Source organism: Sander lucioperca, chromosome 7 (genome assembly GCF_008315115.2).
Source record: "Sander lucioperca isolate FBNREF2018 chromosome 7, SLUC_FBN_1.2, whole genome shotgun sequence".
Lineage (NCBI taxonomy): Eukaryota > Metazoa > Chordata > Actinopteri > Perciformes > Percidae > Sander > Sander lucioperca.
Window position 1 is genome coordinate 25935817 of NC_050179.1, and position 11551 is coordinate 25947367.

Genomic DNA, 11551 nt, shown 5'->3' on the forward strand with positions numbered 1-11551 from the left:
CACAAAATAACAATAATAATAATAATAATAAGTGTATTTGGTATAGCACCTTTTACAGACAAAGTCACAAAGTGCTTCACATAAAACATTTTTTTAAATAAGTCCCAAACAGTAAAATGAGCAAGCAAAAAAAAAAAAAAATAAAGAAAAAATTGGCTAGGCCTATCAATGGAAATAAAAATGAAACAAAACAACAAAACACAAAGGATACGACTAATCCATAACATGACATTAACATTAATTAAAGTCAGGAATCATATGGCAGAGAGCTGTTTTGTGCTCTGGTGGCAGAGGAGGGAATATCTGCCATGTAGCCTGATTTACATTTGTATGTCCACCTATCAAAAGTTGCGGCTGTTTCAGCATGATTCAGCAAAAAACAAACAAACAAAAAAAAAAAAACATAAACGATAACCCATTTGTTGTAGCTTAGCCTATATTTGTTGACCTTATAGCTAAAACTTAAAAAAAAAAAAAAAAAAACTAGAAATGAAAAAAATGGCAAAAACAATCATTAGAAACACGTATCAACAAGATAACGGCACAAACAGCAGTTTGTTACCGTCCATGTTTCCAGCTGTTGTTGATATAGCAACAAAGCCCCTTAATCCTTATCCTGTTTTTGCGTAACACTTTGGTGCGTCGTTCTAGCAGAGCTGCGAAAGTTTCCAAAAAAACGGCGATTCAGAAAGCACTTGAAAGCATCAACCGTCTACTTCCTGGCTCCGTCGAGTCGCTCTTGTGACTGTACACCCAAAATACCGCCCCGTCCTCCTCTCCCTCCCCCACCTCCATTCACAATAATAATACTACTATACACACGCTACTCGGGGCTGCCACTGCGCATGCGTCTGACCTGGACCGCAGAAACTTTATAGGATCCATATGTGAGAAGTAAAAAGGTGGAGAGCTGAAGAGGGAGGCGGACAATAGACTGACCAAATTAATCTTACAATAATCCCAAAAAAATCCTCCAGAAATGTATCTGAATATTTCAAACTAATGAGATGAACTAAGTGAATGGATAAACTATATCAGGCCATGTGGGAAATACAAGTAGGCTAGTGAGACGTTTAGTTGTCTGTTTCTAAAGGTAACAGCCCTCTAGATTTGTTTGCCCCAGGACAGTGAACACTACATCAGTCAAAACAACCGTTTTATAGGCCTACTGACATTTAAGGAATGTCCTAGATTGAACAAATATAGTTCATTGCCTTCTTTATTATTAAACTGTAGGCTACTTTGGGTAGTGGACTTGATTTAAGCGTTACCATTTAAAGGATAGGTTCACATTTTTCAAGTCTATCTTCAGACGTCTGCAGTTAGATTTAGAGACATCAAGTGGAGATCTTCTAAAGTCAGTCTGTTAAATGCAATACGCCCTCTTTGTATTCCCCCAGTGTGTTTCAGCTTGTATGTGGTGGAGAAACAGCAATATACAAAGATGGAATTTTGTACTAAAATGACTGTAACTTTGGAAGATGTGCAGTTGATTTATCTAACTCTGTTGAAGCCTCATATATGAGCTTCAGATAAACTTTGCATACAATGTAGCCACATTATTGAATTGTCATTGTAAGTGAACTTGAAATTTGTTCAGTCAAAATGTCTGCTGTGAAAAATTAGATACAAAGCAAGAATAAGGATAGAAGATAGAATGCAATGAATTCACACGGTAAGAAAAGGTTTGAAAAAGTGTGAAAAGTGTTAAATTATATCTGAATGTTTCAGAGAAAACACATCTAAGTGAGTTTTCTTTTCACACACACACACACACAGTCACACACTCAGATGCAGACAATTAAAATTTATAGCACTACAGCCAAGACATATTGGCACTTGCAACATAATGAGGAATGAATGTTTGATTAAGCAATGAACAGGCGGATAAAAACACGCCCCTGAAATGTAGCGCAGCTCCGTCAACACAATACACATACACACAGACACACAGACACACACACACACACACACACACACACGCAGAGTAAATATGACTATTAGATTCCCACTGGAGGTTCATTTTCACCCACACAGATCTTAATTAAACTATGAACAAGAACCTGCAGGTTGGAAATGTGTGTGTATGTGAGTGTGTGTGTGTGTGTGTGTGTGTGTGTGTGTGTGTGTGTGTGTGTGTGTGTGTGTGTGTGTGTCTGCATTCTCCTGCAGTTCTTCTGTGTTGTGACATGTTTTGTTGTTTTTGTTGGTGTTTGTGAGGCTGTGTGTGTGTGTGTGTGTGTGTGTGTGTGTGTGTGTGTGTGTGGGGGGGGGAGATAGCCAGTGAAATGTATGTTTGTATCAAAGATCCCCTGAGAGAAAATGAAACCCATATAATTGTGCTTTAATAACACATACCCTAGCAGAGGAGAACTGAAGATGTGTTTGATTACAGTGTTTCTAATATTTATTTCCATGTAAGAATATCATGTGATATTCTTTAAAGTTTCTAAAACTAAACATGTTTCTGGCCTACTCGTGGTATGTCTGTGCAGGCTGAAAGGCTAAATGTTTTCATCATTGCTTTTCATCCTAACAAGGGTTTTAGGGGTGTAAACGAGGCCCCAGGCTACAGCATATGCTCTGAATCCTCTTTTTTTTTTATGAAAAGAAACATTCCTTTTATGGCGCCCATGCCATTGATTTCTGCTAAAGCCTGAGGAACACACACTTAGCTCACTACTTTACTGCCACAAAGTGGCCATTTGTGTGCGTTAGCTGCAGGCCAAACAGTGTGTGAGTGATTAACAGCGGTAGCTGGTGATACAGTAAAAGGTTCATTAATTAATCAGATGATCTGTGGTTGCCATGGTGAATAGTTCTGACACGCAGTCTGGTCTCATCTCCACACAGCACACTGAGCACGGCTCACTTTAGTTCATGTCATCTTGTTTTTAAAGTTTCTTCTCACATGCTTAGGGTCGAGTCAAGTGTGAAATTAAGTTTCCTTAGACTTTTTTAGCTACTTTAAAAAATATATTATTCTGGCATTTTAGTTTGAATTTTATTTTTAGCTTCTTTAGTTAAAGTGGCCATGTTATACTCATTTTCAGGTTCATAATTGTAATTTGAGATTGTACCAGAATAGGTTTACATGGTTTAATTTTCAAAAAACACCATATTTTTGTTGTACTGCACATTGCTGCAGATCCTCTTTTCACCCTGTGTCAGGTCTCTGTTTTAGCTACACAGTGAGACCTCTCAACTTCTGTAACATCTTTGTTGGCAGTCTCACATGCGAAGTAGCTAGCTAAGGATTACATGAGCTAGCTAGCTGTTTCTCCAACTTCGGCCTGTACAAGGCAGGATTAGCTGGGAGACTTCTTTTAAACGAGGGCGCACTTCCAACTTTGCGTGGAATACCTGCAGAACAGGGACATGTAAGTAGTTCTATACAATTTATTTTGTAGATTAGGGTGAATTCTTGTGTGTTGTAGCAGTGTTTTGCCATTGAGAACGAGCTAGCATGCTAACGGTTAGCCCCCTAGCCCCCTCGTTTCGGCTAGTTACGTAGAAAGCTGTGCAGATTTTGAACAACTCACCCGGAGACTGAAGGCAGGACACATTCAGAAACCCGTATCTCAATCACAACAGTATGGATGTTTTTTTTTTCCAAGATTGTATGCGTGTGGAAGCACCAGAGACAAAATAACACCCCAAATCCCTGAAAAAGTGATTTTTTCATAATATGGGCACTTTAATCTTAGTTTTAGTCTAGCCTATTTTAGTTGATTTTAAAGGTGCTCTAAGTGATGTTGGGGTACGTCACTTCTTGTTGACGTTCGAAGTATTGTCAAACAAAATTGAGGCTAGCTCGCCCATCCCTCCTCCTCATCCCGTATTGTATTCACCAAGTTTAGCGCTGACTCTAGCTAATTATATCCTTGCGTTGGTAATAAGGCGAACATGAACGTCCATTTAGAAAAACCAAACTGGATTTACCCATCTGTCCAGCAAAAACAGAGCCACCTGAATGTCGGATTGGAAGCCCTTCTGCCGGCGGAGTTCTCGCCACTTTTCAAAGGCTTTTCTGATGTAAATTCGGGACTTTGCGCGTTCCTTCTCCTTTTCCCTCTTCTTTGCTATTTGTTCATCGGAACATTGTCTCTTTGCTCGTGTGTCAGCCATATCAAAATTCAAGGGACTATAATTCTAACGTCAGTCGTTGTCGTTGTCTAGGACAGCTCTCCTCTAGCTAACTTCCCTCGCTTCTCTCTCCTCCACTCCCCACACCCCCCTTCATGTACACGCGCACTAATCCCTGACTAATGTCAGTCTAGTTTGCTCCTGTCATAATTACTAAGGCCACTGGAGGACGCCACCACTATAAACGTAAATATGAGTCTTAATTGCTGTCTGAACAAACGACAAACGTGGGACATATGTCTCGTAATATGACAATATATACACTGAGTTGAGATGAGTTTGAGATGAATTCTATTTTGCCAGTATATTATACAGTATGTGTAGCTGTAGGCAGTATTGCCCTATATGGTAAAAATGGATATTTGTATTATTTTCTCAATGTGTATCAATTCATAATTTGTATAATTTAATCAATGTGTACCTTAAATTTGTTAGGATGGGTTTGTATTAACAAATACTTCTCGACTGGTCATTTTATCCATAAATTGTTTCTTTTCCAGAAAATATATTATATAGCGACATATATCGATATCACAGTAAACATTATATATTCCTGATTACTCAGGTAGAGTTTGGAGACCTTTAGGTTTCATCCTGATGTGTCGTGTCATAGTGTGACTTATTCTGTTTACACTTTTTAAGTCTTTTTTACTGTTATTGAGTCTTCTTTGTTCTAAAAGCAACAGGAAGTGGAGGAAAGGATGCTGAGCAGCAGCAGCAGTCTCCACAGCCACGATGTAAATCATTTTCATTGTTCACTTGTTTAGCGTGGAGCTGCTGGTCGTCCTCTGCTTAACTAGGTGTTTTGTGGAATTTCATATCATCTAATTCCTGCTGCTTCCTGGCTCCAAATCTTTCAACAGTTAACAGTCTGTCTGTCTGTAACTTCCTGAAACCACAGTGGTCCTCTCTGCTCTTTTTTTTTGTCTTTCTTAATTTACTGTAAGTCAAGCGTAAAGAGCAAATGCACCGCAGGCTCCTAAATTATGTGAAAATGTGCAGTGTCTGTGTCAGCGAAATTACATTAATGATGGATTGCTGCACAGAAAGGCTGTTAGATTTCCTCTGCTGATGTTTTTCAGGCTGAGGGCTTTGGAATAACACTGGCACATGGGAGGTTGAGTGGCTGAGTGGCTTCTTACAGTCCATTAGTTATAGTGAAAATTCACTTTGCCAAAAAACTTCAAACTTCATATTGGTGCTATCAGGTAAAAATAAACTCTAAATGTGACATTTAAAGAAGCTAGGAAAAGTTGTGTCTTTAGCTTTTCTCATATTCATACCCTCTCTAATATTGTGGCTCTAGGGATGGCAATTTTTGGCAGTCAGTCAGTCTGCCATTTTCGACTGACATATCCCTAAAAAATATGGGATTAATTGCCATGAAACCTTTCACAGACATGCATCCACAGAATGAATAATAATACCTTTGGTGATCCCGACATATCGTTTAGTAGCCTGACAAGCCAGACCCACACCAAGATGTTGGGTCTGGGAACTCACCATTGGCAGGGCTCAATCCGAGGGGCGGGATAAACGGTTGTCCCTCTGCACGCAATAGGATAGCGCTACAACCAACCAGAGCAACGAAGATTAAACTTTTGCCGTATCCGGTCGACAAAACTCTGAACACATCTTCCTTTTTTAAGAATGACTTCAGTACTGTTCTTTGTTCTTTTCTCAAAGAAAAGCTTAACTCCAAGTCTTCCAGAGTCCGATTCGAAAGGCCGCTGTTCGCCAGCAGCAGCAGCCATCTTCTTTGTTTTCAAGTAGCAGGGAATTCACGCGGAACCGTTGCAACTCTGCCGTCATTATGTTAAGCCCGCCCACTGACTCTATACACGATGTGATTGGCCTGACTAGAGTTTGGTTTTTCCAGCTCGCAAGCCAAGCTCGAGATTACATTTGCTGCCGCTGGGGTGCGTCTAAATTTCTAGGCTAATCGTTTAGTGCGACCATGAGGCATTGGCGATTTTAGACCCTTTTAAATTTCATCTCAGCCCCACTAAAAAGAAAAGAAAATACTTTTCTTTTTTTAAAATCAATTTTGGTGCTTCAAGTGAGTTTGCGAACTGGTCTGTTAGTGACAGAGTACAAACAATTACAGGTTCAAGGGGCTTGAAACAGGTTTAATATCCTGTGTGTCTGTCGCCGATGCCATGCACCAGTCAAAGAAAGGGTTAACAGAGTAGTTAACCCTTAACCGTTAACGTAGTTTTGGCCAATCGGAGGAGGTTGTGCCAGACTCCCGCCTTTGCCTGAGTCTCTGTCTAATCTGTCAGAGGGAGAGCAGGAGTGCGGTTGTGAAGTTTAACGTTGGTAGTCCCCAGAGAAAGAGAAGAAGTTGGTCATTTCATGGCGCAGATTAGAACCCAAAATGAAACGTAGGCAACAAAAATTGCTGAATGTTAGAACATTGTGTAAAATTGGTCGTTATTACTGTGACTTATGAAGTGTCAGGTTTAGTTCCATCGTAGTGTTAATAGTGTCAAAAAACGTTAGCTGACGTTGTTGTTCCATAGCTAGTTCAGAGATAATCGGCTAATGAAATTACTGATTTAGCAAGGGGAGTTAACACTTTTGCAAGGCACTGTATCCGTGTCACATTCTCATTAGGGGCTGAGCCCCCCTAAAGGTCTGATCCTAGAATCGCCCCTGCCATGAGGTCAACATTTCCATTTGTCCAACTGGGTTTATACATTCAGTTTCAACCTGCAAAACATTAAAATTTAGCATTGTTATTGTGAGCATGTTAGCATTTGGGCATTAGCATTTAACTTAACCTAACATTGTACATATAGGTAGGGTACAGCCTGACTAGTCTTACACTGCCAGACCTTTCTCCACAGTGCCGCAAAGGAGGGTCTGGCTAGTCTACACAGCCTTACTAGATGGGAGAAAAACGTGCTCTGGTTTATTGGTATTTCTTCACCTTCGTCTCTGGGACATAGTCACAGGCTCTTTCACTATCTTTTAGTCTAAATGATTAATTAGTGAATCAATAATTAAAATAATTATTAGTTGCAGCCATTGTTGCATCTTTTATGTTAATAAAAGTATTACTTTTTAAATATACTGTATATTTTTAATAATTTAAATAACTGTTAGAAACAATGAATCAAAAGGAAAAGGAGCAGCATGAAGGTTAATCTCTCCCTAAAGTTCAAACTAAACTAAAATCACCAAATGAGGGGCACAATTACACCCGATATCATCAGCAGTATGGCTGCCATATTTTATGTTGTTTATTAGTTTAAAATTAATTTTGATGTACCAACAGTCAAATTTTACTTACCAGTTGCAGACAGATCATTGATTTTGGTTAAAGCATGGACAAAGCTACAGTAAAGCAGCAGCACAGCTGAGCAGGGACCCAAAAACAAAACCTAGATTGTACTTTATTTTCCATCTTGTGTACATTAAATGGTCCTAAAAGTTCCCTGAGACAGAGACAGAGAAAGAGAAAAGCTGTCCTATATCAGATACATCACATAGATTTGTCCCGGTTGTTCCTCCTAGTTTAGGAGATGATGCTTCTGCTGCTGTGGAAGTGGCCTAATAAATATTTAAAATGCATCAATAACGCAGGAACACAGAAAAGCTAATGATGCTACAGTAACAGCTGACTTGGGAGATTCAGAGAGAGAGTGTGTGTGTGTGTGTGTGTGTGTGTGTGTGTGTGTGTGCGTGTGTGCGTGTGTGTGTGTGTACAGAGGAGGAGAGTGAAGATGCCGTTCCCGACTCATCTCCTTGATGTGTGTTCAAAAAGGAGATCGAGCAAGAATAGGAACAAAGTGACTTGTCATCTGTCACTCTCCCTGTGTGCGGATACCTGGTTGTTATCGCTTCCTCTTTATTAATGTTCAAACCCACTGTAGTGCAGAAATGAGATGTTTGCAAGTTTCTCCACTTTCTGTAACTCTGACAGAGAAACCAAGAACGGAAACTGCCATTTGACTTGTCTACACAGCAATTTTTGCAAAACTAAAGCTCTAAAGGAGCAAATACATCATGCATGAGGGATTTTTTTTTCTATCAATACAACTTCTCAACTATGTCTTATTCTCACTGTCATACAATCTTTTTTTATTAACCTCTTTCTCTACACAAAGAATGTTTTATTTCCCGTTTTTTTTTGGCAGCACTTGGAAGACAAAATTTCTGCTTTCCTGTGCTGCCGATAAAGCAGCATACAGAGAAATTAAACTGTTCAAGTGTCTGTTATGAGGCTTATTGAGGATCAGTAACAGTTCAGCAGGGTGTGTGGCCCCACACACAGCAGCTACAGAGTCATTAACTCTGCTTTGGATGAAATGACCATTAGCAACAGACTAGTCTGGATCAACGGAAGTACATTTCCAGGATAATTGCCTGAAATAATATCCCTCAGCTTCCACTCTCTGTCTGTTGCTGTTCTCAAACTCCGTTCTCTTCGGAGAAACAACAAACTTCGAGCTAGCTAAAAATGGCAAGTTTTAAAAAAAAATTGGGATTGTGCAACAAGGCAGGTCTGCTTGGTTCTTTCCGGGAAATTATTGTAAAGATATACAAAGAATATGTTTACGGCATTTACTCTCTAACCGGGACGTTTTGGGACCTATTGGCAGGGATTGCTGTGGACGAAATATACACTGGTAAGAGCAAAAAAAACGTTTAACCATGTATCAAGCTGATTTAAGTAGCTCATGTCACTGTATTGTGTGAACAGTTAACTTCATTTAATATTTTATGTGACGTTTTCTTTTGCGGGGTGCAAATCTTCCACTAAAACAAGTTCCTTCCCGAGACTATTTTGCAGAGCCACCATAGCTGCGTTTGGAGCTTTGTGCTGCCCAAGACGATTGTGATTGGTTCAAAGAAATGATAACAACCCAGAGCGTTTTTGTAATATAGCCAGGCCTTACTCAACAGCGATGTGGAGATCTGGTCGATGCGAGACTAGCAACAGACAGGATTACCAGGTGCCTCCATAAAGAGAGCTGCACGTTGGCTCACTGTGAAACAACTGGTTACATCAGCGACTGAGAATCAACCTCCTTCCTCACCCAGACATCCCTGTACCTCAAACTGTGATATCACAACACACACACACACACACACACACACACACACACAGGAGTACAGTATAGACCAGGGGAGACGCCTGGATGTGTGTGTTTATTTTTGGTCAGACGGTGGGATCCCGTGGCTGAAAGACGAATTTGGAATGGCACATGGTCCAGTATTTTAATATATCGGTTACAGTGTTAGGGTCAGCCAGTCTGTCTGCCTGTCTGTTTGTCTGTCTGACTGTCTGCCCACTGAAGAGACAAAGCGGTGGGGTGTGTGGGGGTCTCCTCCTCATGAGTGCAAAAAATAAACACACACACACACACACACATGCCACAAGTAGCTATGATGTGAAAATGTACAGCAATTGAGTAAAAGTTTGATGTTTGTTTCCCATTGTAACATATTGTAGTGCAGTGGTACAATTGTATCCATCTGGCATCACAGAGCCATGATTGGATTAAGTTATATTTGGTGTTCCCATTTTGAGGTCATTAACAAACTTGAAAATGTAAAAAACACAAATCCCCCACTTGCTCATCTCGACCAGATGTTATACCTTCAGGCCACTATTTGTAGCCTATTTGACGCCCTCCAGTGGAAGTATTGGAAAAGACACTGGGGCATGTAGCAAAGCATGGGAGCTTCAACCTGGTGAAGTGAGGGTAAAATGAAAGATGGATAAGCAGCGACTCTGTTTGACTTCCATGTCTCACTATACATTACTTTAATCTGGCTTTGAATGTCAAACTGTCTCAAAGGGATTTGTATTTGACATATTTTACACTTAAAGCAGCCATATTATGCTCATTTTCAGGTTCATAATTGTATTTTAAGATTGTACCAGAATAGGTTTACATGGTTTAATTTTCAAAAAACACCATATTTTTGTTGTACTGCACCGCTCTCACTGCTGCAGATCCTCTTTTCAGCTGGTCTCTGTTTTAGCTACAGAGTGAGACCTCTTTTCTTCTTCTTCTTCTGTACTATCTTTGATTGCACTCGCACATGTGCAGTAGCTCAGATGTAGATCATGTCAGCTAGCTAGCTCCATAGACAGTAAAAGAAAGGCTGTTTCTACAACTTCGGTCAGTTACAAGTCAGGATTAGCTGGGAGACTTCTAAATGAGGGTGCACATGTAAGTAGTTCTTTTGTAGATTATGGTGAACTTGTGTGTGTTGTAGCAGTGCTTTGCTATTGAGAATGAGGTAGCATGCTAGCATTAGCATGCTAGCGTTAGCATTAGCATTAGCATGCTAACGCTACGAGCTAATGGTTGCGGTTAGCCTGCTCGTTTCGGCTTGTGACGTCACAAGCCGTGCCAATTTTGAACAGCTCACCCAGAGACTGAAGGCAGGACACATTCAGAAACCGTATCTCACTCAAAACAGCATGGATGGATTTTTTTCAAAGTTTGTATATGTGTGTGGAAGCACCAGAGACACAAAATAACACCCCAAATCCCAGAAAAAGTGATTTTTTCATAATATGGGCACTTTAAAGGGGTGATAGAATGCAAAACCAATTTTACCTTGTCATAGTTGAATAACGACAGTTCGGTGGGTAAATAGGACATACATAGAAGCTCAAAATCCCATTGATACCCCTATCCTCTGCAAATCTCACATTTTGAAACTGCCGCTGAAAACGGGCGAATCTCAACAAAGCTGGAAGCTGACATCAGCATCCCAAATCCTAGTCTTTGTCACGCCCCAACATTTGCATAGGCTACACCACTGACCTGAGGTCAGCTTAGTCTTCTGAATCTAGCTAGGTCATGCAGATCTCCAGAGGGCCGCTAAATTCACTTCTGAGACGTTTTTATGCGAGAAATCAACCATGTAGAGGTCAAATATGGGCCGTTTTACGAAAATTGATGGCTAATTGCAAATTTTGTCCGACTGTGTGTCGCAGTTCAGCAGGAGCTCAGCAGGCTACGTGACAGCGGCCGGTGCTGCTTCGCCGCCCGGCATGTCCTACTTCATAGACTCCGGCTTGCTGTGAGCTAGCTGGATCTCCGTCACGAAGGGAAGCCTGCGGTGCTCCATACCCGCGCAAAGTCACCGGTTCTGGGTTACTGGACTACAAAATGCCGAGGCCCTGATGGAGCTCCAGGGCCTGCAGCTAGCCGTGATTCATAGGATTGAAGGGACAGTAGCAGCTAATGAAACCCCTAATGTTCACAAAAATTCATTAAATTCAAATCGGACACTATTGTTAGCTTTATAAGACCTTGGGGTAGATGTTATATAAGTGGCGTGACGAAATTCAAACTGTAAACATACTTGAATTACGCTGAAAATGAAGCTAACTAGCCACGACCTGTACACACGTAGGATTGGAGGGACAGTCGTA